The sequence below is a fragment of the Balaenoptera physalus genome, assembly GCF_965194825.1.
Source record: "Balaenoptera physalus genome assembly, chromosome: 15".
Taxonomy (NCBI): Eukaryota; Metazoa; Chordata; class Mammalia; order Artiodactyla; family Balaenopteridae; genus Balaenoptera; species Balaenoptera physalus.
The window spans coordinates 45,527,184-45,552,881 of NC_138894.1; the positions used below are offsets into that span (position 1 = coordinate 45,527,184).

Here is a 25,698-nt window from a genome sequence, read left to right on the forward strand (position 1 = left end):
TAGAAAAAGATGCATCTTAACTACAGATCACATTTTGAGTGATTCTTAATCACTGAATAAGCTTTCAAAAAGGGTCATCAAAAGACAGTAATGAGAATAAGTGCTTCATAAATACAAAAATATTCCCTTTGAAAATACTGAATATCAGAAAAGCTATTTTGAAAAATTCCATGTTGGGAATTCCCTGGTGGACAGGACTCCACGCTCTCACTGCCGAGGGCCCAGGTTCAATCCACAGTAGGGGAACTAAGATCCCACAAGCCACACGGCATGGCCAAAAAAAAAAAAAAAAAATCTGTGTCACTCAAATTCTCTATCAATAACTAGAATCTATAAATGTCCAGTTCCATGATGAGGAAATAATAAAATATAAATAAAATTAAAATGTAAAAATAATAAAACAAGAGAATAAAATGAATTAGTGCTCTGATGAAATCTTACATAATTTCACAGTGCCTTGTAGCCAGGCTTGGTTTGATATACTATAACTGGGTAATGCCTTGTCCATACGAAGTACTAAGTAAATTTTGTTAAGTGAATGAATTAGTTTAGTTTTATAGCCCATCTTCAACCAAATAGCTCATATCCAATAATACTACTCTGAAACTGTATACTACTTTATTCTTTTCCATAAATTTTCAAATCTTAATTGCCATTGCTGTTCTGAGAACAGTAAGCAGCTAAACTGAAGCGGGAAATCATCAAAGGGCTGGGGCAATGGAGGCCTAAATAGGTCAGTGATGGTTAATGATTTGGTCTCAGAACAAGCTTCCCCCTGCCTGGCCATGAGGATTGGTATGAGCTCCAAACCAAAATATCATAGTACCTCCTTTCTCTGGGCACAATGATTGATCCAAATTAATCTCCCAATTTAGGAGGAGAAGTGGTCTTGCCTCCTGGGGTCATGGTACCAGAAGAACATGAGACTGGAGGGTTGCAGACAGACATCTTTGATCTTTTGGCAAAAGCCTGATTGCAATAAAATAGAATGAAGCCAAGCAGAGATGAGAGTGGGTTCTAATGGAGTGATATCCTGTTCTGTAACCCCCAAGGCCTTGGCTCCTGCAGACCTTTCTTCAACTCTGTATGTTATCTCGGCATCTTTTCCACCTGTAGGCACCAAAAACTCCCATTTACTATTCAAGATAGTTTAAGCTGTATTCCTATCATTTGGAACCAAGAGTCCTGCCTACACTTGAGCAGTAGCAGTGAGAACAGAGGAATGTAAAGGTAGACAGTGTACAGGTGGAGTATAGGTAGAATAGGTGGAACGGAGGCTGAAAGAGAAACATGCTGTCTTTCATTCCTCCATTAATATGAAAAAGTTGTACGATAAATATTACAACATAGATTAAAGACATTTCACATTACAATTCAACAAATGTTTACTGAATATCTGCCTATTTACCAGGTAGGAGGACCCAAAATCTCTGTCTATGCCACTCAATAGAAACATTAATTTGTATAATATACTATAATTAAATAAAATTATTTCGACCAGCACTTTGCTTCACACTATCACATCACAACACAGGTGATGTGTATCATTCTTTTCCTCAAAGCATATTAAGAAATCTATTCTGATTTAACTTCACTTGTGACAGAAGTTATTTTGGTTGGGTTCCAGTCAATAATATCCTGAACTGGGGTCAATTCATCCAAAAACGGTATTACCGTCTCTGTAACATATTCTTGTTTTTACTTGCCCAACTCTTTAAAAATGTAAAAACCATTCTTAGCTAATGGGCTATACAAAAATAGTGTGTCCTGCAGGATGTAATTTGCCAACCCCTGCTCAAGAACATCCTACAAAACAAACTGACACATGTCCTACATGACTTGGCAATGTCCCATCTAATATTATGTGGAACCTGTTTGTAACTACCTGGGCTTAGAAATTAATCTTTTTCTTTTTACATAAAAAATTATTTTTTGGCACAGTTTTATTAATAAGCTCTACATTTTCCAGGAATGCAACTAACACAGGTTGTATCAATACTTTGGTTTGGTCAGAACTTTACAAATAGGTTGCTGAGCATTTTGGAAAATCTCATTACCAGTGGCAATACCATTCATATTTTGATATCTGAACTACCAAAACAACACATCTATATATGTCTGCATTTACTGCTGCACATTCACAGTGATTCTACATATAGGTGCAAGTATTTGATTAATTCATTACATGTTCTAATGCAGTAATGCTTCAACATTTACATTGTTAAATATATATTTTAAATTACTGTATTATTTTATTTTCCTTATAACTTTCCTTTATATTACATGTATGCCATCATATTATTAGAAATTATACATGTTAATTTTACTATATGTGAACTATAATTATACATGCATTTCATTTAAGGTTAATAAAGGAACTGTATGGTCAGACCACTCAAGATGGCTGTTCTCTTGCTCTCTGTACATCCCCTGCCTGACCAGTGCCTGCTTCACCTATACCCTACACTATGACTGACCTTCCTACAAACTTGCCCCAGACCCCAGCTAGTGACTGTTCTTATCAAAAGGGCGGTGAGGGGTGTGCCCCTCTGCTGGTTTCCCTGGTAACTAATGAGCCAACCTGATGTAATTCCCCCTATAATTGGCAATCTCCCCTTCCACCCAGGAGCGAAGCCTGCCACCATGTCCTGCCTGCTGTCTGTCACACGTGGTGGGGTGTTGCCCCAGGACCTTGCTGCAGATGTGTAAGCTCCCCCATCCATTAAACCACTGATGTCTCTGTCGCTGACTCTGAGCTCTTTCTTCGGTCTTGAAGCTGGGCAAGTGCAGGCCTTCTAGGCCTGCAGGGTGCAGCCCAACAGGGACACTGGAAAATATTTACTATAAAAAGGAAACCCTGGGTCTGACAGGTTTGAGAGCTACTGAGGATCAAGTCCAAACCCAACACAACAGGCCCTTCAAAATGTGAGCTGACTTATTATAAGCAGATAGGCTAGAGGGTCCTTGGAGAAAGAGAACCAAGAATGGCTCTCTTGACATAAGAGAACCCATTTAGGCCTAAGCCATTTTGTGATCTAAGCCTGGCTGCCATGCTTGCCCTTGAACAGGTCTCAGTAATTAATGATCTTAAGGGAGGGGATGCAGAAACTAGGGAGGAGCAGTCAAGAAACAACAGTGCAGCCTTGGGGCAGGGTCCTCGTTCCTCAAGGGATATACATAATATATCTTTGAGTTCTGCAGGAACTAAGGCCCCCACCAGGTGGAGGATGGAATGAAGATGTTGATAGTCTAGACTTTAATCAACTAAAGCCTGGACTCTGCCAACCTTTGTCCCAATTCTATGCTGAATTCTCCTCTGCTCAAGCCCCTTCATGAATATACATGTACCCTTAGTTTAAAACTTCCCCAGTTTTGCTGTTCAGGAAGACACTGCTTTGAGAAAGATCTCCAGTGTTCTCCTTACTTGCTGCAAGTAATAAATCCTTCCTTCTCTCAATCTCTGGCTTGGTTGTGGCTATTGGCTCAATTCTCACCACTCTTGGGCAAACCCAGTTTTCTGGTAACATTATCCTCCTATCTTATTTTACTCCCTGCCTCCCACACTTGCCACTCAAACAGCACTAACTTGTTCATAATGCCCCTGCTACCAATCCCAATATGCTAGCTGCTTCTTTCTGTGTGCCTCTGTTCACGCTATTCTAACTGCCTGAAATGTCCTTTCATCACCACCTTCACCAGATTAACTTCTATTCACCATTCAAGACTCAGTTCAAGCATGACTCCCCCAATATTCCTCCTCCCCTAGTAAGGTAACGGTGCCTCTCTATTCCAAAAATGCCCTAATATCTCTATCATAGCACTTACCTCAATGTAATGAAGCTTTCTGTTTACAAGTCTATTTCACCCAACAGACTTTAATCTTTGACAGAGTCTAATTTATGTATCTCTGCAAATATAGGATCTAACACAACTTTTTGAATTTATGTTCTAAGAAGCACAACTGTATCAACAACTTTTTAAACCAAAAGTAATAAATGTTGCAGATTAAGTCTAGAAGTATCTACAGTTACCAACTCCTTGCTCTATAAAATCTTACCATTTATATCACAAACTATAAACTCCTAGATAAAGTAGAAAATAATCCCATGGTGTTGATATCTGTTTGCCTAATCTAGCCTTGCAAATTAGCAAGGGGCTCAGAGCTAAAGGATATTTAGGCTAGGAAATCAGGAGAAAGGAAGAATCTGATTGAAAGATAAAAATGCAAACCATCATATTAATGTTATTGACAATGTTGTGCTGCTAGAATATAATCATAGAACAACCCCACATGATGTGGCTGCTGGTGGGCAGCTTGGAGAAACCACTGGTCGCCTAGTCTACACAGATCAGCAATACGCTAAAAATGTATTTGACTGAAATATGATGATCCAATTACAACTTTTAAATGTTAAAAATTAATAATTATCAGTTTGAAACTTAAATTTCAAATGAACAAAAAAAGTGAGGTAGTAGGAGACAGGAAAACAGAAGAGACGTAAAAACATGCCAAGTTGTTCTATTTCAGAGAAAAGAAACAGACTGATATGTATGCAGTTCCGATCAAAATCCTAGCAAGAGGGCTTCCCTGGTGGCGCAGTGGTTGAGAATCTGCCTGCTAAGGCAAGGGACACGGGTTCGAGCCCTGGTCTCGGAAAATCCCACATGCCGCGGGGCAACTGAGCCCGTGAGCCACAACTACTGAGCCTGCGCGTCTGGAGCCTGTGCCCGGCAATGGGAGGGGCCGCGATAGTGAAAGGCCCGCGCACCGCGATGAAGAGTGGCCCCCGCTTGCCGCAACTAGAGGAAGCCCTCGCACGAAACAAAGACCCAACACAGCCAAAAATAAATAAATAAATAAATAAATAAATAAAAGTAGCTATTAATAAAAAAATTAAAAAAAAAAATCCTAACAAGATTTTTTGTAGGTATAGACAAAATTATTGTAAAATTTAAATGGAAAGGCAAAGGAAGTGGAGTAGATAAAACAATTTTGAATAAGAACAATAAAGTGGGAGGAATTGGTCTTCTGCATTTCAAGATTTAATTCACCGCTACAGTAATCAAGATTCTGTGATATCTGCAGACAGACAGATACATAGACCAATGGAATATACAGACCAATAAAAAACACAGAAACAGACCCCCACAAAATGGGCAACTCATCTTTGACAAAGGTGCAAAAGCAATTCAATGAAGGAAAGAAAGATAGCATTTTCAGCAAAAGGTGCTCAAGCAAGTAGATAGCCATAGGTTAAAAAAGAGAACCTCAACCTTAGTCTCATAACATATAAAAGTAAATTTTAAGTGGATCACGGGCTTAGATATAATGAAAAACTGTAAATCTTAGAAAGAAAAAGAAAGACAATCTTTGCGATCTAGGACTAATCAAAGCATTCTTAGACTTGACACCAAAAGCATGATCCATAAAAGCAAAAACTGTTAAATTCGACCTCATCAAAATTAACCTTCACCATGTGCAAAAAACCCTGTGAAGGGGATAAAGACATACTTCAAATTGGGAGAAAATATTTCAAGCCGCATATCTAACCAAGGACTAGTATCTACAATATATAAAGAACTTTCAGGGACTTCCCTGGAGGTCCAGAGGTTAAGACTGCACACTTCCACTGCAGCGGGCACGAGTTCCATCCCTGGTCGGGGAACTCTTTAAGATCCCGCATGCCACACGGTGCGGCCAAAAGAAAAAACAAAAAAGAACTTTCAAAGTGTGATATTAAAAAATAAACAATCCCATTAGAAACTGGATAAAACATATGAGAGACATTTCACCAGAGCAGATATTCAGATGGTAAATAAGTACAATGAAAAATGCTAAACATCATTAGCCACCAGAGAAATGCAAATTAAAACCACAATGAGATGTCACTATACACTTATCAGAATGGCTAAAATGTAAAAATAGTGACAAGACAGGATACAGAGACTCTGGATCACTCATACATTGTTGGTGGGAATGTAAAATGGCACACCCACACTGCAAAACATTTTGGCAATTTATTATAAAACTAAACATGCAACTTCCATATGACCCAGCAATAGCATTCCTGGGCATTTATCCCAGAGAAAGGAGAACTTACACCCATACAAAAAGCTATACACAAATGTTTATGGCAGCTTTATTTGTAATAGCCAAAAATTAGAAACAAACCAGACATCCTTCAACTGGTGAATGGTTAAATGAACTGTGGTATATCCATACCATGGACTATTTCTCTACAATAAAAAGGAAATGGGCCATTGATACTACAACTTGCATAAATTCTCAGAGAATTATGCTGAGTGAAAAAACCCAATCAGGAAAAGTTACACATTGTACTATTCCATTTATATCATATACTTGAAATGGCAAAATTACAGAAATGGAAGACAGATCAGTAGTTGCTAGCAACTAAGGAAGGGGTGGGGGCTCTTTGAGGAATATGTGGCTGCAGCTGCAGCTGACCTCGGGTCCACCTGCTCCTGCTCTTGACTCGCCACTGTTTGCTCTCACCCAGGAACGAGTCAGTCAGGGAGGTACATCACAACCATGGCTTTGAAAGATACCAGAAAGATACCCGTGGAACCAGAGGTGGCAATTTCACCAAATTAGAATCACCCTATCCAGTCACAACGTAAAACCTCTGGAGAAGGTTTGTGCAGACTTGATGAGAGGTGCAAAGGAAAAGAATCTTAAAATGAAAAGACCAGTTTGGAGGCCTACCAGGACTCTGAGAATCACTACAAGAAAAACTCCTTCTGCTGAAAGATTTGGTCTCTTTTTCAGATGAGGATATACAAGAAACTCATTGACTTGAACAGTCCTTCTGAGATTGTTAAGCAGATTACTTCCATCAGTATTTAGCCAGGAGTCGAGGCTGAATCACTACTGCAGATGCTTAAATCAACTATTTTAATTAATTGATTATCAGTTGTTTAAAGGGGGAAAAAAAAAAAGGAAGGAGCAAGGGTGGGTGGGAGGAAAGTAGATGTGGCTATAAAACTGCAACATGAGGGATCTTAGTGGTGATGGAAAGTTCTGTATCTTGACTGTACCAATGTTAATATAGTGGTTGTGATATTATACTACAGTTTTGCAGTATGTTATCGTTAGGGGGAATCAATAAAAACTACAGTGGTATCTCTTTGTATTATTTCTTATAGCTGCATGTGAATCTACAATTATCTCTAAATAAAAATCTTAATTAAAAAAAGAAACCTACATCAGGCCTATTTCTTGCTCTAAATGTAAGTTCTTTAAGAGGGCAGAGACCTTGCCTCTCTTGTTTAATATTTAACCCCTGGAGCCTCGCACAGTGACTGGCATATAGTAGGTGATCAGCAAATATATACTGAATGAGTGAATAGTTGGATGAGCATGAAATCTGGAATCCCAAAAAAAAAAAACTAGTCCTGTACTCACTTGATTTTGGGAAAGTCTTTTAGTCTTGTTGTACCTCAACTTCCCCATTTATAATATGTAGATATAATATAGAATATGGTTATTTTAAAACTTGGCTCCAAAATTCTTTGACCCTTCTCCCACGAAGAGTTAAGGGTCTATGTCCCATTCCCTAGAATATGGGCTGTGTGAGTGTTTGATCATGGCAATTCCAACTATATGACATTCTGGAAAAGTCAAAACTATGGAGACAGTAAAAAGATCAGTGGTTGCCAGGAGTTCAGAGGGAGGAAGCGAGAGATGAATAGGTGGAACACAAGGGATTTTTCAGGCAGTGAAACAATTCTGTATAGTGTACAAAATCTGATACTAAATGGTGGACACACATAACTAAACATTTGTGTAGAAAGAATATACAAACAGAATATATAAGACAAAGAGTGAATTCTAATGTAAACTGTGGATTTTAGTTAATAATGTAATCAACACAGGCTCCTCAACTGTAACAAATGTACCACACTAATGCAAGATGTTCATAATAGGGGAAATTGCTTGGGAGCAGAGAGCAAGGGAGTATATGTTAACTCTCTGCACTTTCCATTCAATTCTTCTGTAAACCAAAAACCGTTCTTAAAATAAAGTCTATATAAAAAAAAAAAAAAACTAGTGATAGATACAAAAACATGCATAAATTTCAGATATTATGCTGAATTTTAAAAGTTAGATACATCGAGTATATACTGTATGATTCCATTTATGTTGGGTTCTAGAACAAGCAAAACTAATCTTTGATAACAGAAACCAGAAAAGTGGTTACCTGAGGCAGAGGTGGGGCTGACTGGGAAGAGGAATGAGGGAACTTTCTGTGGTGATGATAGGATGATAAGATGATGATAGAAGTGTGGATTACACAGGTATATATATTTCTCAAAAACTCAAACTGAATACTTAAGTACTATCATATAAATTATACTCAATTTTTTAAAAAGCAAAAAATAACTTCTTACAAAAAAGATACCATGTTTTAAAGTTACAAATTCAAATGAAATACTGAGATTTTGTAAAGTATATAACTGACAGAAGAGTAGTATGCAGAATAAATAAAGAACTCCTTGAAATCAAAAAGACCTACCAGCTAAAAACTTGACCAAAAATATGAGCAGACTATTCATAGAAAGCGAAACTTAATAATAAATCAATCAATAAAAATATGCTCAACATTAATAATAAAGAAAATGTAAACTAATACCATTTCCCTTCCATTAAACTGGCAAAAAGTAAAATGCCGCACAATATTAAAAACTGTTTCTTCACTTCCTCACCAACAATTCTCATATACTGTTGTGGGAACATAACATTTTTGAAGAGCAATTTTGCATTATCTGTCAAAATTTAAGATGTACGTATTCTAGAACTCAGCAACTCTTCTGCAATGGAAAAAACTTAGAGGAACTCTTAAACCTATGCACTGGGAGTCCTATGCAGGAATGGTTATTGCAACAATGTTGGTAATAGTAACAAATTAGAATCAACCCCAATGTCCAGAACAACAACAACAAAAATGGTTAGTGACATTCAAACCATGGACTAATACATAGTAAATGAATTAGAATTATATCTATCAACATGGATAAAGCACAAACACATAATGCCGAACAACAATAACAAAAAAGGCAACTGCACACAAATACATAAAGTATGATACTATTTATATGAAATTTTATAAGATAAAAAAATACTATAAATTTAAAATATGTATGTAGTAAAAATGTAAAATTATGCATGAGATTGATAAACACCTAATGCAGGCCAGAGCTTACTTCAAAGGACAAGGAGAATGAAATCTGAGAGGCATATAGGGGGCTCTAGTAGTATCTACAATTTTTTTTAATGTTTTTAATAAAACTAACTTTAGAACAGATGTACAGAAAACTTGTGAAGATAGTACAGATTCAATATACCACACACTCAATTTCCTAGGCTATTAACATCTTACATAAGTAAAGTCACACTTGTGACAATTAGTGAATCAATACTGATAACATTATTATTAACCATAGTCTATATGCTATTCATATTTCCTTAGTTTTTACCTAATGTGCTTTTTATGTTCCAGGATCCCATCCAAGTTACACTACATTTAGTCAACATGTCTCCTTAAGCTTCCCTCGGCTATGACAGTTTCTCAAACTTTCCTTGTTTTTGATAACCTTGACAGTTTTGAGGAGTACTGGTCAGGTACTTTGTAGAATGTCCCTCAGTTTGAATATGCCTCATGTTTTTCTCATGGTTAGACTGGGGTTATAGGTTTTGGGAGAAAGACCAGAGGTGAATTGCCATTCTCATCATACCACATCAAGGGTACATGCTATCAACATGGCTTATCACTGTTAATGGAACCTAGCTGAGGTAGTGTTTTTCAGGTTTCTCCACTGTAAAATAACTCTTTTCTCCCCTTTTTCTATAATCTACTCTTTGGTGGGAAGTCACCATGAGCAGCCCACACTTAAAGAATAGGAAGTTATGCTCCACCTCCTTGGAGGCAAAGTATCTATATAAATTATTTGGAATTCTTCTGTGTAGGTCAATAATGTTTTAAAATACCCAAAAAAGAAAGAAATAATAAAGATCAGAGCAGAAATAAATGAAATAGAGACTAAAACAAAACAAAACAAAAACAAAAAGATCAGTGAAACTAGGAGCTGGTTCTTTGAAAAGATATACAAAATTGATAAACCTTTAGCCAGACTCATCAGGAAAAAAAGAAGGCCTAAATAAATAAAATCAGAAATGAACAAGGAGAAGTTACAAAGGATGGTAAGAGATTACAACAAACAAGTATATACCAATAAAATGAACAACTTAGAAGAAATGGATAAAGTCCTAGAAATGTATAATCTCCCAAGACTGAATTAGGAAAAAATATAAAACATGTACAGACCAATTACCAGTAATGAAATTGAATCAGTAATTAAAAAACAAAAACAAAACAAGCAAAAAAACTCCCAATAAACAAAAGTCTAGGACCAGAAGCCTTCATAGGTGAAATCTACTAAACATTTAAAGAAGAGTTAATGCCTATCCTCAAACTATTCCAAAATAGATTGAAGAGGAAGGAATGCTTCTGAACTCATTCTCTGAGGCCAGCATTATCCTGATACAAAACCAGACAAAGACACTGCAAAAAAAAGAAAATTACAGGCCAGTAACACTGATAAACATAGATGCAAAAATTCTCAACAAATCAAATTCAACAATACATTTAAAGGATCATACGTCATGATCAAGTGGGATTTATCCCAGGAATGCAAGTACGGTTCAAATCCGAAAATCAATTCATGTGATACACCACATTAACAAACTGGAGAATAAAAATTCTATGATCATCTCAATAGATGCATAAAAAGCTTTTGACAAAATTCAACATCCATTTATGATAAAAACTCTCAACAAAGTGGGTACAGAGGGAACATACCTCAACATAATAAAAGTCACATGTGACAAACCTGCAGCCAACATCATACTCAACGGTGAAAAGCTGAAAGCATTTCCTCTAAGATCAGCAACAAGACAAGGATGCCCACTCTCGTCACTGTTATTCAACATAGTATTGGAAGTCCCAGCCACAGAAGTCAAACAAGAAAAAAAAATAAAAGGAATCCAAATTAGAAGGGAAGAAGTAAAACTGTCACTGTTTGCAGATGATATACCATATATAGAAAATCCTAAAGATACCACCAAAAAACTATTAGAACTAATAACTTAATTCAGTAAGTTGCAGGATACAAAATTAGCATACAGAAATCTGTTGCATTTCTATACACTAACAGAGAACTATCAGAAGAGAAATTTTTAAAATAATATCATTTACAGAAGAATAAGACACCTAGGAACAAATCTAACTAAGGAAGTAAAAGACCTGTACTCGAAAAACTATGACACTAATGAAAGAAACCAAAGACGACACAGACAAGTGGAAAGATATACTGTGCTCACAAGTTGGAAGAATTAACATTGCTAAAATGACCATATTACCCAAGGCAATTTAAGATGCAATGCAATACCTACCAAAATACCAACAGCAGGGACTTCCCTGGTGGCGCAGTGGTTAAGAATCTGCCTGACAATGCAAGGGACACGGGTTCGAGCCCTGGTCTGGGAAGATCCCACATGCCGTGGTGCAGCTAAGCCCATGCGCCACAACTACTGAGCCTGCGCTCTAGAGCCCATGTGCCACAACTACTGAGCCCACGCACCACAACTACTGAAGTCCGCACGCTCTAGAGCCCGTGCTCCGCAGCAAGAGAAGCCACCGCAATAAGCCCGCACACCACAATGAAGAGTAGCTCCCGCTCGCCGCAACTAGAGAAAGCCTGTGAGCAGCAACAAAGACCCAACACAGCCCAAAAAAAAAAAAAAAAAAACCAACAGTATTTTTCACAGAACTAGAACAAATAATTCTAAAATTTGTTCTAAAAGGCCACCTACTGAGTGGGAGAAGGTGTTTTCAAACAATATATCTGGTAAGCAGTTAATATCCAAAATATACAAAGAATTCATACAACTCAATATCAAAAAAAATTTTTTTTAAATGGGCAGAAGACCTAAACAGACATTTTTCCAAAGATATACAGATGGCCAACAGACACATGAAAAGATGCTCAACATCACTAATCATCAGGGAAATGCAAATCAAAGCCACAATAAGATATCACCTCACAGCTGTCAGAATGGCTATTATCAAAAGTCAACGAATAATAAACGTTGTCAAGGACATGGAGAAAAGGGAACCCTCATGCACTGTTGGTGGGAATATAAATGGGTGCAGCCACTATGGAAAACAGTATGGAGATTCCTCAAAAAATTAAAAATAGAACTACCATACAAGAATCAATAATCTCTCTAATTTTATTCCATACCAAAAGAGGAAAGCAAACTTGCTAGTCTAATATAATAAATATAAATTAATGTGAAAAATCTTGGTTCTTATGACCAAGAAGAAGAAATACTGGGGACATAATTTCAACAACCCAAAAGTACTATTTCTTAAAAGTGTATCAAATATAAGTGATAATGCAATCTAATAACTTGTAGCTCTTTTTAATCAACTCGATAAAATATTGTCAAAGCTAAATAATAAACTTCTAGGATAAGTATCTTATTGACTCAAATATAAGATGACCTTGAATTTAGGTAATTCTATTTTTCCAAGAAAGAAACAAAGTTTAATTGTAAGAAATATTCTTTATCATGGTCAGTATTGCTAGTAACTCATATATATAATTTAAAAAAAAAAAGCAGAAAATTCTCATCCACAAATAATATACTTACCATCAATCTCATCCTGCTTGGAAATAACTGTCTTTTTCTAGTTATATTATATGTGGGGTTTTTAATATTGTAAGAAAAAAATATTGCTGGAATATTCCAAGGCAGTTGTTTGAATGGATAGCTATTTCTTTAGTGAGTAAGTTATATCCAAGAAGAAAGAATGATTAGGAATTAAGCAAAATAATGCATGAGATATAAATATTTGCTTCTCCAACTCCTTAATGGGAACAGTAACTAAGAATTTCAGAAAGTTATTCACTCCCCTAATTTCCATTAAGTAAGTGAACTGGAACACATCATGCAGATTTAAATTCGTCATTTCTGAAAAAAACAGACTGACAAGCATAGGAGGCTAACCAAGAACTAACAATAGTTCAACCCCCATAGAAACTACTCATGGTAACCAAAAACAAATCTTTACTTGTCAACAGTTCTGTGAAGGTTCCAAGAATATGTTATGCCATAATGTGCACACATTCCCTTAGTTTAAGCCTATAAACTACAGAATGCTACCAGCTGTCAACACATAGAAATTAAGACCTTGAGAAAGCAAAAGCAATTTGCTTCTAGTGACTATTAATATTAGCTTGTTAGTAAAGGGTAATAAAGAGAATGTTTTTTCTTTTTATTTCACCAGAATATTTTCTGACAAAAATATATATTTACACAATTAAAGATCAAATACCAGGTCAAAAGATCTTAGTTGCATTTCTATAGCCTCTTGGAATAAAAAAAATCATATGATGAGCTAAAGCAAGTGAAACTGTCCAAAAAATGGTTTAGGTAAACTAGTGTTTTCTAATGCTCTTAAAAGTTTTCTTTTTCTTTTTTTTTTAATTTGTATTTATTTATTTATTTTATTTATTTGGTTGCACCAGGTCTTAGTTGTGGCAGGCGGGCTCCTTAGTTGTGGCATGCGAACTCTCAGTTGCAGCATGCATGTGGGATCTAGTTCCCTGGCCAGGGATAAAACCCGGGCCCCCTGCACTGGGAGCGTGGAGTCTTATCCACTGCCCCACCAAGGAAGTCCTCAGTTTTCTTGTTTTAAAAAAACTAAATATTTCCCTTGAAATTGCTTATGATATTATTTTAAGTAGAACATAGTCCAAAACATAAGCAGAAATAGTCCAAAAGAAAAGCAACTCAGTTTTTGTGTTTTTTTTTTTGTTGTTGTTGTTGTTGTTGTTGTTTTAATTTATTTGGCTGCACCGGGTCTTAGTTGCCGCACACGGGATCTTCGTTGCAGCGTGTGTGCAGGATCTTCGTTGCGGCATGCATGTGGGATCTAGTTCCCTAACCAGGGATCGAACCCAGTCCCCCTGCATTGGAAGCACAGAGTCCTAACCACTGGACCACCTGGGAAGTCCTGCAACTCAGTTTTGTCTTTTATTTACCTTCAGTAAATTCGTAAAATCTGGTTTACTGTACTTACAGTTAGAAAATGGTTTTGCTGTTTGAAACATTTCTCTGGGCTTTAGTTTCCCTGAAATTAAATGAAGGGAATTTGCTAAATGATGTCTATGTACTCTGCCCCCAGTATTAACATTCCATGTTGCCGTATCTATACATTGAGCTACACAAAATTGCCAGTATGCAACTGTTTTTGACTTACAAAAATGGTAATTTGAAGTGGTTCAACCTTGCTAAATTTCCAAAGCTTTATTCCCTCCTATAAACTATCTTTGGCATAACTCAGCTTTTGTATTCTTTTTTTTTTTTTGAAGTATAGTTGATTTACAATATTGCGTTAGTTTCAGGTTACAGCAAAGCGATTTGGTTATACATATATATGTATATATCTGCATTTTTTTCACTTCTCATTATAGGTTATTACAAGATATTGAATATAGTTCCCTGTGCTATACAGTAAATCCTTGTTGTTTATCTATTTTATATAATAGATAGTGTGAGCTTTTGTATTCTTAGAGTAGACCAAAATGATGAAAGCTGGCTCTCAATTGCCTTTCAGGATTGAATGTACTTTATTAGAAAATTTTTGTAAGGCCTATTTTATCCCTGAAGAAAAAGTAGATAATCTGATATGGAAACCCTCCTATGTTACTACTTCACAATTCAGTTTTGAATATTTGCAGAATTTGTTCTGGCCCACTCAGTTCTGACTCCACTTGTTATCACCATATAATCTTCATCACCGAGTTTCAACCACCTTCCTATCAGGCCCTGTCCTAAGCTCTCAAAAAAGATGAATAACATGAACATGACTTTGAAGGGCATACAATCTGGTGTGTAACCAAAAGCACAATGCAGCATCCTTGGCTTTCCTCATTTGCCAGGAAATCTAGAGCAGTACTACCCAAAGTACAGTCTGCAGACCAATGCCAGTCTACAAGTCCACTATGAGGTGGCTGTAGAGACTGAGAGTAAACCTTCAGAAACTTTTGTGGCAATGTGACAGTATTTTTGTGTTGATTATTCTAACAAAATAATTGAACCTTATATTTTTTTGTATTTTTGGTGAGAGACTGAAAATTCTAAAAACACAACACACACACACATACACTACAAATCTGGTCCTCAACAGACATCATTTAAGAAGCACTGGTGTTGAGGAGTCTATTGTTTTTGCAATTTAGGTCAGCTGTATTTTAAAGTAAAAACACTCACTCATCTCATATCAGACTGCAACAACTAATAGCTAATTGGTCCCATTTCCACTATAATAAAAATCCTGGCTACATTTAAACAGGGGAAAAAAAGGTTACCAAGAAGAAAATAAGGTGCTGGCTATGGACAACTTGGAAAGATTAAAGTCAAAGCTAAAAATAAGAAAAGAGAAAAATGCTATTACTTTTCACTGGGGAGAAAGGAAAATATTTCAAGTTGACAGCAAATTTTATAAATCACTGTTGTCTATGCCTGGTCCTTCTTACAGGAAAAAAAAAAAAAAGCTATAATCATTTGAACTTCTCAACTTACACAATTCAGAATTGAAAATTACCAATAGAAGGAAACTTCAGCAAAAAGAAGAGCTATGGAGTGGATAGGAGAATTCATTCCTCTCATATCTGTGTAATTAGTCCTGTTTCTTGCCACCTGTGATAAAATCATAAAGTCTCTGTTTATCTGATGTCTCCATGCCTGGGAAGTTACTGGAGCCTTTGTAAACAAAATACAACCATGTTTCATTTGGCACAGGTAAACACAGAAGTGCAATCAAATCATATTTCAAAGGCAAATTCACATTTCCCATTACTAGATTTAATACACAACTGACTAGCGTGTCTGTTGAGTACTACTGCCATATTCTGCATGCTAATTTAACAAATTTACACATTAAAAAAGAAACTAATTTGGTTTTATAAGACAAAAATTTGGCCAATGACGGACTTGCCTAGAGTACCTCTGGACACATTCCAAAGTTCAGTGACTTACATAACTGCTATGTAACAGTCACTATGTCAGGAACTTTCCAGTTTCCTGGCTGCTTTAACATCCAATTAAGGGCAGACAGGTGAAAAGTTAACCAAGCCCAAAATCTGGTGATAGAAAGCTAGGTGGGAGTGAGAAAAAATAAAAGTATACACTCTAACAGAGTGATGAATCTGGTTAAATATATTCATATCAGGTAGCAGCACACCAGTGAAAACTGAAGCTTGAACATCAACAATTTAAAAACAGCCTCTAAAAAAAATAATAAATAAATAAATAAATAAATAAAAACAGCCTCAAGCAATTGGGAAGTCTTTGGTATACAGCAATTAGTCATTGTGCTCTAACAAATTTTTTTTTTTAAGTGTAAAGGTTTTTTTTTTTTAAATTGTGTTAACACAAAGTTATTTAAGTCAATAAATTTTTAAGGAATTTCACATGTTCTGATTCTTTCCACTGCCAATCACCTTAGTTCCTCCAAACTCATAATCTTCAAGATAAAATAGCCCTTTCAAAAAGAAGTTATCATATAAGTCAGCCCACAATTCTTTTAGTTAGGCTTCTTTGATCTCCAATGAAATATGGACACACTTCAAAATTCCCCACCTGTAATCTTTGGGATCCAATTTCCTCAAGCGATTTACTTTAGGACCATGTTTAGGGTCAGGAGATGGATCTGCCTGGTTCTGAATTTGACACCCTCTAAAAATGTATTAGGTTCAAATCATATTCACTCCTAAGCCATCACACCCTAGAACAGCACAGAACATTGGGATATGCCAATACCTAAGATAAAAAGTTTGTTAGGTTTTTCATAGTTTACTTGGCATGTGCTCTAACAAATTTTAATCATGTGTTCTAGGAGGTATGCTTAGCTAGTAAGCATACCTACCCAACTTCCCAGAATTTTCAGGGCAGCTTCATGGAACTTGTTTCCTTAAGGATATCAAACCTTGATACTTCAATAAAGGTAAATACTTATTTACCCTTTTGTATGTTTGAAAATTCTTAGAAAAGTTTTTTTTAAGGCAAAAAAAATAAAATACTGAGGGAAAAAAAGGCAAAGGAGTCTCATGTGAGAAGGGTAGCTGAACTTTGAAGCTCCAACTCCTGTCCTTGAGATTTATCGTGCCCTTAAAGATAACTCAACCCCTTGCAGCAGCCATTTTTTTCACATTTAGTAACTACTCCGGTGGATTTTTAAACATCTATCCCTAACTCAGATTACACTTGTTTTTTCAAGATCTTTCTTAGTCATTTATAAGATTTCACATACTTTAGTCAGCATTGGTCAGTTGATCACCAAATATTTATTAAGTGTTCACAAAACTCAACACCGTGTTGAAATACCTGCTCACACTATGTTTACAGTTTAGTAGGGAGACTACTGATCACATCTATAATTTTCTCTATTGAAGTAGTTTCGGCTCTAGTTTTTGAAATAGTCCACTTGGTAGCTAGGCCTAGAAGATAAATCACACTGCTAATTCAGACAGTCTTCTCCATTAAATAAGATATGTAATTTATCAGAAATTGTCAGCTTGAAATTATAGAAATTAAAAATAGTTCAGCACATTTTACATGAAATTTTATTTCCATGTTTATGCTTCCATATTAATAAAAACCTGACCACAGTAATTTTAGAATTTTTAATTACATTCATCTACAGCAAAATAAATACACCTGCTATTCTAAATATTCACAAAACATTTATTTATATTTCAAACACTCTAAAGTCAACTAGCTAAAAAAAATAAAATTCAGGTAATAATAGGTACAGAAAAACCACTCAATATCTCAATTGTTTATCACAAACACAAAACTGAAAAATATAACAAAGAAAATGGCAGAAATAATAGAAAATAGTAAGAAACGAGTGTTTGGACTTCTGGGTATATAGATTTCTCTGGTACAGCTAAGAAGCAATTCCCACTGTAGAACTCCAGAAAGACAAAGATATGGAAAGCACTAGGTACTTCTGAGTCAAAGAGAAGTTGGAAACCAAAGAACTGGTTGAAAATCTGCTTACTTAACCCAACTACCACCCCATCACTTCCCCTGGTGAAAGACTGTGGGTTTCCATTCTACAGAGTAAACTAGAGGGCTCTGGACTCAAGGACTCGAGGCACAGCTCAAGGTATGGGATTCATTCTGAAAACTGGAAGATAACTCATTCTGAAAACTGGGAGATAAAGTGTAGGTCTACTTACTGAATGATGGGCTACCTAGTCCCCTTCCACCATCGACCCTGCAATGCAATTGGGACATGAATGACCCAGAGTTGAGCCAGTCTTCATAAGTTAGGGCAAAATCCTTCACAAAGAGGATACCACCTCAGAAACCAGCCATGGAGCTGAGGGATTCCAAGCCACCCATACTTATGACCAAGTGGCTATAAATTTGGGGTTCCAACTACCCCCTTAAGCTCAATAATTTAGCAGAACAAGCTGCAAAACTCAGAAAAACACTATACTTACAATTACAGATTATAGCAAAAAAGTACATAAATCAGGATCAGCCAAAATAAGATATGCATAGGGCAAAGTCTGAGAGGGTCCTGAATGCAAAGTTTCCATGTCCCCTCCCCAGAGAGTCAGGATGCATCACCCTCCTGGCACATCAATGCATAACAATACACAGAGTATTGTTTGCCAGAAAAACACACCCAGGGTAAAAATTCCAGTTTTTATTGGGGTTTCATTACATAGGCATGACTTTTTTTGTTTGTTTGTTTGTTTTGCTGAGTTGTAGAAATGCTTTGTATATTTTGGATATTAGCCCCTTATCAGAAATATGATTTGCAATTATTTCCTCCCATTCAGTAGGTTGCATTTTCATTTTGTTGATGGTTTCCTTTGCTGTGCAGAAGTATTTTACTTTAATGTAGTCCCACTTACTTATTTTTGCTTTTGTTGCTTTTGCTTTTGGTGTCAGATTCAAAATATTATGGCCAAGACCTATGTCAAGGGGCTTACCGCTTATGTTTTCTTCTAGGACTTTTATGGTTTCAGGTCTTATGTTCAAGTCTTTAATCCATTTTGAGTTAATTTTTGTGTATGGTGTAAGATAGTGATCCAGTTTCCTTCTTTTGCATCTGGCTGTCCAAGTTTCCCAATACCATTTATGGAAGAAACTGTACTTTCCCCGTTGTATATTCTAGCCTCCTTTGTGGTAAATTAATTGATCATATATGTTTGGGTTTATTTCTGGACTCTTTATTCTGTTCCATTAATCTATGTGTCTGTTTTTATGCCAAAACCATACTGTTTTAATTACTATAGCTTTGTAATATAGTTTAAATTAATCAGGGAGTGTGATGCCTCCAGCTTTGTTGTTCTTTCTCAAGACTGCTTTGGCTACTCAGCGTCTTTTGTGGTTCCATACAAATTTTAGGATTGTTGACTCTATTTCTGTGAAAAATACCATTGGAATTTTGATAGGGATTGCATTGAATATGTAGATGTAGGTAGTATGGACATTTTAACAATATTAATTCTTCCAATCAATAGTATAGGTTATCTTTCCACTTAATTGTCTTCTTCTATTGCTTTCATTAATGTCTTGTAGTTTTTCAATACACAGGTCTTTCATCTCTGTCAGATGGATGATAAGCCTTTTAGATTATATGTGTGGGGACATATGTTACTAATACAGGTATTCCAGAAATTGTTTGAAGATCATAGAATTTGTCAATATCCTTGCTGTCTAATTATTATCTTAAAAAATAAATTTTTCTTTTTTTGGCTGCATCGGGTCTTAGTTGTGGCATGCGGGGTCTTTGTTGAGGCATGCAGGATCTTTTGCTGCAGCATGAGCTCTTTGTTGTGGCACACGGGCTTCTCTCTAGTTGTGGCATGTGGGTTTTCTCTCTCTAGTTGTGGCATGTGGGCACCAGGGCACGTGGGCTCTGTAGTTGTGGTGGGCAAGGTCCAGAGCGCAGGGGCCCTGGAGTTTGCGGCACGCAGCTATCTCGTTGAGCCGCGAGAGCTCAGTAATTGTGGCACACGGGCTTAACTGCCCCGTGGCATGTGGGATCTTAGTTCCCTGATCAGGGATCGAACCTGCATCCCCTGCATTGGAAGGCAATTCTTCCCACTGGACCACCAGGGAAGTCCCTATCTTAAATTGTTGTGTCACAGAAATAACTAAGTTTTCTTATTAAAAGTGCATCAGATCTTTAACCATGGCCATTTTTAAAAGTCTTTTGTCGTTTTTAGACACTTACTATTTAACTCTGATACATTTGCAAAAGTACTTCATCTTCAGAAAGATTCATGGAAAGGACTGACAAGTACTCTAGAATACAGGTTTTGATAACTTTAAAATCATACCACTGAAATGGATAAGAATTTCCAGAACTCTAATGGAAAAACAGGACTCATGCAGAATAAGAATTAGTAACATGGGATTTAGTGAACTGATGAGAATGATTATATTTTATGACTTTTTGTTTGAAACACTGCTGGTTCTTTAATGTTTTGAGTTAAACAAACAGGTGTTTGGAAGAAATCTAAATAATTTCATTCTTAAAGAAAAATCAAATAGTTCCCTGACCTTGCAAAATATATTTGAACTAAAATTTTTGAAAGCCATCTTTTCCCATCCATTTCACTATGAAATAAAAATTTCAGATGCAAATTTTTACTTGGGGAAAGATATAAACATGCATCTTCCCTCAACGAAAAACTATGCATTTCTTTCACATAAAAATTATAAGGAAATAATCTTGACGTGCTAATTTTTTTTATTATTAATTAATTTATTTATTTATTTTTAGCTGTGTTGGGTCTTCGTTTCTGTGAGAGGGCTTTCTCTAGTTGCGGCAAGCGGGAGCCACTCTTCATCGCGGTGTGCGGGCCTCTCACTATCGCGGCCTCTCTTGTTGCAGAGCACAGGCTCCAGACGCGCAGGCTCAGTAGTTGTGGCACACGGGCTTAGCTGTTCCGCGGCATGTGGGATTTTCCCAGACCAGGGCTCGAACCCGTGTCCCCTGCATTGGCAGGCAGATTCTCAACCACTGCGCCACCAGGGAAGCCCTGAGGTGCTAAGTTTTAAAGCACCTGAAAAATTATTCTACCTATTATATGTGACCTTAAAACCAAGTTATCTGACACAGATCAGTGGAACAAAATTGAGAGTTCGAAAATAAACCGTTATATTCATGGTCAATTGATTTTCAACAAAGGTGAAAAGGCAATTCAATGCAAAAAGGATAGTCTTTTCAACAAATGGGGCTGGGATAACTGTGCACCCACATGCATAAAGTTTAATTTAGACTGTGCTCCTTAAGCTTTCATTATCACATTCCTAAGAAGTGCCTCTAGACATTTTAAACTCAATTGTGCCCTACCCTCAAAAAATTTTAATGCCACAAATATCCTGTTTATCTGTTTATGTACTATAGATCTCTGCTTTATACATAAAAAATTGGTTCATTCTTAAAGAACCAATTCTCTCCTCCATTGAGAATGTATGAGAACGTTAACTCACAAATACACAAAAATTAACTCACAACGGATCATATACAAAAATGTAAAACCTAAAATTATAAAACTTCTCAGAAAAAAACAGAAGAGAACATCTTTGAGAACTTTTGATTATGCAAACAGCTCTTTAATACAACAGCAAAAGTATAACCCATAAAGAAACAAATTCATAAGCTGGTCTTTATCCAAATCAAATACTTTTGTAGTTCAAAAGACAATTAAATAACAAGCCACAGACTGGGAGAAAATACTTGCCAATCATATTTCTTATAACAAACTTGTATCCAGAATATATTTTTTTAAAGTTCTTATAACTCACTAATAACACAAAATGACTGAATTTTAAAATGGGCAAAAGATTTAAATAGAGATGTCACTTCTGTAGCTTTTGGGGTGGATATCTCTTGGATCCATGCCTAAGCCATAAAAAGGCGTATGGTTTGAGTCACATTTTGAATTAGCATATTCTCTGAAGCTGGGTTAGGGTCCCAGGCTTATTTTTTTAAGGTACACCTTGGGCTGGAAGTTATTCCTGGCTTTGGTTTCAAGGCCTCTCTGTTCTTTGCTTCGAAGCCTCTGTTTTCTCAGGCTGCAAGTTCTTCTTGGATTTTTGTTTCAAGGCCTCTCTGTTCTCCCTACTTGATCCTGCTCCTGTCATGGGAACTTAGTCAACTGAAATCCTCCTTCTCAAACTCCTGCTGACTATACGCTCTGCCACTATGGCACTAACTCTACTTTCTCCCTTGTTGACATGATTTTACTAAGAATAATTTAGAACTTTCAAGGCTCCTTTGGAAAAACTTAACGATTTCCCAAGCTGGCTCCTCTAAGGCTTCCCCACTGCACTCCAGCCTCTCAACTTCTTACAGTCATTGGAATTCCAGACCCCTGCCAACTCCCTCTAAGGACTCAAGGAACACACAAAAGCAACCACTTAGATAAAAAGGTCCAATCACATAAGTTAGTTCGCATGTCTGGAGTACACTGTCACATGCGTGCATCCTCTACAAGTGGTTGTGCTTTTGTGTACTTTACTGTACAGTACTGTATAGAGTACAGTAGTACAGTAAAGACAGTAGTACCTTTATTTCAAGCCCAGGGTGTCCGGAAGCAAGTGTAAAAGCAGCAGTGATGTAGCTGGTATTGCTAAGTAGCGCCAAGCAATAATGAGGGAAACAAAAGTGAAAATAATTGAGAGAGTGGAGCGACAAGAAGAAGAAGAAGTAACTAAAGAACTGAAGAGATTCACGACGCAGGATATAGCATGGGGATTTGCTTTATTTGAGGAGGCACTGTTAGTTTTTGAGGCACAGGACCCGAACGTAGAATGGTACACGAAGGTTGCACCAGCAGTTCAGAATGCAATCCACTGCTATCATGTCATCTATGATGAGAAAAAAAGAGCTACTACCCAGACATCACTGGATCATTTTTTTCAAGAGGGTAGATAGAATTGAATCCAGCAAGGAACCAGAACCTGTGCCATCAAAGTCAGGCATGAGTGAAACTGCAGCTTGCCCTCCGTCTCTTATTGTTGACGATCCGTCAGCTCTACCATCTCCCAACTCCTCTCCCTCCTCCAGTCAGTAACTCTTCTTCCCTGTTCACTCAATGCCAGCCCTTGTATGCCAGCTGTTGTACTGTACTACTGTACTTTTCAAGGTACTGTACTATAAGATAAAAAATGTTTATTTTTTGTTTGTTCTTTACGTATTATTTGTGCAAAAAGTATTATACACCTTTTACATTACAGTACTATATAGCCGATTGTGTCAGTCGGGTACCTAGGCTAACTTTGTTGGACTTAACGAACAAATTGGACTTACGAACGTGCTCTCGGAACGGAACATGTTCATATGTAGGGGACTTACTGTAAATATTCCTAAAACTCTCAGAAATATAGGAACTAACCAAAATATTTTTCAAGTTCACGTGATTTGAAAATAATGTGATTTGGTAAATAACAAAACTTTAGTATTGTTGGTTTAATGAAACAGGAAGGTCCTCAAACTTGTCAGCATTAAGTTTAATGCAGACATACATTTTATTCTACTTGGACTTACTAGTCAAATAAGCTAATATTATATTTACTAGATGCTTAAGATTATAAAACTTACAGGTTTGATTTTAATCAAATCGAATCATTATTCTGACAAACTTAATTTCAACAATAATTGTGTTTTAAAATGTGACTGTTTTGAAGTACTTTCCAAAATCTTTTTGGTAACTTGAACCTTCAAGTTATACTATGTTAAATAATAGATATTTATTGAATATGTGGGTCATTCCTAAATAAAACACTGAAACATTATTACTGAATATAAGTTTAAGTGCATATAGTTCTGTTTTCTTATTCTTATAAAGAGACTAAAGATATTCAGGTCTGTTAATAAACATGTTTTTGTCACACTGAGAAGGTATACTATGAAGAAGCATATATGTCTAGAAGTTATGAGATAATATATTCATCAAATGTGCTAATCTGCTACAAAATGCTAGTACATGACAGGCAATTCTGTTGTCTACTAACTAGTTTTCTCTATAAAGGTTACTAATGGTTAAAAATTATCATCATTTTGGAGAATGAAAACCATATGATCATCTCAGTAGATGCAGAAAACGCTTTTGACAAAATTCAATACCCATTTATGATAAAAACTCTCCAGAAAGTGGGCATAGAGGGAACCTACTTCAACATAATAAAGGCAATATATGACAAACTCACAGCAAACATCATTCTCATTGGTGACAAAACTGAAAGCATTTCCTCTAAGATCAGGAACAAGACAAGGATGTCCACTCTCACCACTCTTATTCAACATAGCTTTGGAAGTCCTAGCCACGGCAATCAGAGAAGAAAAAGAAAGAAAAGGAATACAAATTGGAAAATAAGAAGTAAAAGTATCACTGTTTGCAGATGACATGATACTATACATAGAGAATCCTAAAGATGCCACCAGAAAACTACTAGAGCTAATTAATGAATTTGGTAAACTTGCAGGATACAAAATTAGTGCACAGAAATCTCTTGCATTCTTATACACTAATGACGAAAAATCTGAAAGAGAAATTAAGGAAACACTCCCATTTACCATTGCAACAAAAAGAATAAAATACCTAGGAATAAACCTACCTAGGGAGACAAAAGACATGTATGCAGAAAACTATAAGACACTGATGAAAGAAATTAAAGATGCTACAAACAGATGGAGAGATATACCATGTTCTTGGATTGGAAGAATCAATATTGTGAAAATGACTATACTACCCAAAGCAATCTACAGATTCAATACAATCCCTATCCAATTACCAACGGCATTTTTTACAGAACTAGAACAAAAAATCTTAAAATTTGTATGGAGACACAAAAGACCCCAAATAGCCAAAGCAGTCTTGAGGGAAAAAAATGGACCAGGAGGAATCAGACTCCCTGACTTCATACTATAATACAAAGCTACAGTAATCAAGACAATATGGTACTGGCACAAAAGCAGAAATATAGATCAATGCAACAGGATACAAAGCCCAGAGATAAACCCACGTACCTATGGTCAACTAATCTATGACAAAGGAGGCAAGAATATACAATGGAGAAAAGACAGTCTCTTCAATAAGTGGTGCTGGGAAAACTGGACAGCTACATGTAAAAGAATGAAATTAGAACACATCCTAACACCATACACAAAAATAAACTCAAAATGGCTTAGAGACCTAAATGTAAGACCGGACACTATAAAACTCTTAGAGGAAAACATAGGAAGAACACTCTTTGACATAAATCACAGCAAGATCTTTTTTGATCCACCTCCTAGAGTAATGGAAATAAAAACAAAAATAAACAAATGCGACCTAATGAAACTTAAAAGCTTTTGCACAGCAAAGGAAACCATAAACAAGATGAAAAGACAACCCTCAGAATGGGAGAAAATATTTGCAGACGAATCAATGGACAAAGGATTAATCTCCAAAATATATAAACAGCTCATGCAGCTCAATATTAAAAAAACAAACAACCCAATCCAAAAATGGGCAGAAGACCTAAATAGACATTTCTCCAAAGAAGACATATACAGATGGCCAAGAAGCACA

At 36.3% G+C, this 25,698-nt stretch overlaps 1 protein-coding gene and 1 pseudogene across 5 annotated transcripts in view; one reads left to right on the forward strand and one right to left on the reverse strand.

Moving 5' to 3' along the window:
- COMMD1 (copper metabolism domain containing 1) overlaps positions 1 to 25,698 on the reverse strand; it is a 148,416-nt gene that overhangs the window by 80,589 nt on the left and 42,129 nt on the right. The window lies entirely within an intron of this gene.
- Positions 41 to 24,288, forward strand: LOC309643911 (small ribosomal subunit protein uS10 pseudogene; annotated as a pseudogene). The gene has a single exon. The product of its transcript is annotated as a small ribosomal subunit protein uS10 pseudogene (transcript).